A 2,500-nucleotide genomic window follows, 5' to 3' on the forward strand; every position below is an offset into this window, starting at 1 on the left:
CGAGCCAGAAGCTGCAGATCCCGAGGAGGACAACGCCGCATCTCAGTCTACATCAATATTGCCTACCGCAGAGGAGTTGGCTAACTCCCTGATGGAATTCCCAGAAGCTGTAGCAGAACCCGAATTCGTAGAACACGAGGAGAACAACGCCACAACTCAGCTTGCATCAACACTGACTCCCACAGGGGAGTCGGCTAACTCTTTAATGGAATCCAACGGCTCCTCTTCTAACACAATTGAGCTGTGTTGCCCCACGGATCTCACAGACAATGCTGCAGCCATCATCAACTCCAATGCGATAGCCACCCTGGACCATCCAGCAGAGGACACCATCACAGAAAGTGGGGAAAGCAACAACAGCCCTGACCTGCCACAACCCGATGCCCTGGAAAAGTTCATACTATCTGACTTCGCTTCTGAGCTGAACAACATCCTAGAGGGTGCTACCTCTTTGACCAACTGGGCCAGATTTGAGGATATTCTAGAGGAAGCCACCCATGTTGCCTCCAATGCCGTTCGCCTTCCTCCTCCGCGGGACGGTGTGTCACGCCCAAAAAGGATCAACCCAGACGACCCACGGCAAATCCAGAAAATATACAGGCGAAACAGGCGACAAGCTATACGACTCATCTGCGACGGTTCATCAAGAAGATGCGAAATCCCATGTGAGCATGTAGAAGAGCACTTCACCACGTTGTGGCAGCCGGAGGCGTGCAGCACAAATATCTTCCAAGACCGCCCCTGCGCCACAACTGAGGTAGACCTCGGCTGGTTCACACCACAGGAAGTCAGAAGAAAAGCCACAAAAGCTGAGAACACTGCACCTGGCGATGACCGTCTAACCTATAGGCACTGGCTGGACGTTGACCCTGATGGCATCTTCATGGCATCTACCTTCAACATTTGCCTAAAATACAAGCGTATCCCGGACTCGTGGAGAACCTCTAATACTGTCCTAATATTCAAGAAGGGGGACCCCACCAACATATCCAACTGGCGGCCCATCTCCATAGCAAGAACCCTGAACAAGCTCTACACCGGCTGCCTAGCGTCGAGGCTCCAGTCATGGATAATACAGAACAGCGTGCTGAGCCCGACCCAGAAAGGATTCTTGCCCCACGATGGTGTGTACGAACACAACTACGTCCTGCAGCACTACATCAATGACGCAAGGGCCAACAACAAGGAACTGTGTGCAGCATTCTTGGACTTCTCAAACGCTTTTGGTTCAGTCCCTCACACAGCCATCATCGAAGCAGTAGGAGCAGCTGGCTGTGGATCTGACTTCAAGGATATCGTAACCGACCTTTACAACAACAACACAAGCCGTGTCCTCACCAATGGGGAGTCTACTCACCCCATTCCCATGCGAAGAGGAATCAGGCAGGGCTGTCCCCTGAGTGGCCTGCTTTTCAACATGACAGTTGACCCCATCCTTCGAGACATCCAAGGCGACAGCACAAAGCACGCTGTCCTCGCCTATGCTGATGACATCACACCAATAGCGGACAACCCCACTCTACTGCAGCAGCAAATCGACAGAATCGCAGCACTAGCATCTTCATTATGCCTGACCCTCAACCCCAGCAAGTGCAAATCTCTCCATGTTTCTGGCCATAGACCTGTCGGGATCCGGGAGACAGAATTCCACATCCGGGACACCCCAATCACCATCTTAAAGGAGTTCGAGTCCTTCAACTACCTTGGACGTCCTGTAGGCTTCAATGTGCTAAAGGACGAAACAACAATCGAGGCAGCCATCAGCACTGGAAAGAAGATCCTGACATCAATGTTAGCACCATGGCAACGCCTAGATGCACTAAAAACTTTCGTCTACCCGTCCCTGAACTTCTCCATGCGCTGTGGTTCCTTAGGAAAAACCGACTGGATGAGACTTGACCAGGAGCTACGGCCGCTTATCAAGAGGACCCTCTACATCCCGAGCAATGCAGCCAACGAGTACATCTACAGTAAATCTGGAATGGGAGGCTGCGGAATCCCACTAGCAGCTGAGACCAGTGATGTAGCTCGGATAGACGGCGCCTTCAAACTCCTGACGTCGCGCGATCCAGTTGTTGCCCATATTGCCAAGGAGAACCTCTTCCACACTGTCAGCAAGCGCCTGCGTGCCACCTGCTCCGCATCCGACGTGGAGTCCTTCCTGGCTGGGGACACCGAGGGGCCCTTCAGAATATCCACCAACGAGCTCTGCAACGTATGGACTGAGGCTAGGAAGGCCTCCCGTCGCCTCGGAGTAACATGGACCATTGAGGAAGGTGGGCTGAGCATCTCGAGGAAGGACAAGACCATGACTGAACGCTGGAGAACCAGGATCATGCGCACCCTGCGCGACCAACTGGACAAAGAACGCTCACAGGAACTCTGTGACCTGGCCAACCAGGGCAAAGCAATGGACTGCGCAAGACTCGACCCCAGCAGCACCCACTTCATCAGCAAAGGCCTGTACACACGCTTCGCCGACTGGAGATTCATCCATCGA

This window comes from Ornithodoros turicata, unplaced genomic scaffold (assembly GCF_037126465.1).
Source record: "Ornithodoros turicata isolate Travis unplaced genomic scaffold, ASM3712646v1 ctg00001067.1, whole genome shotgun sequence".
Lineage (NCBI taxonomy): Eukaryota > Metazoa > Arthropoda > Arachnida > Ixodida > Argasidae > Ornithodoros > Ornithodoros turicata.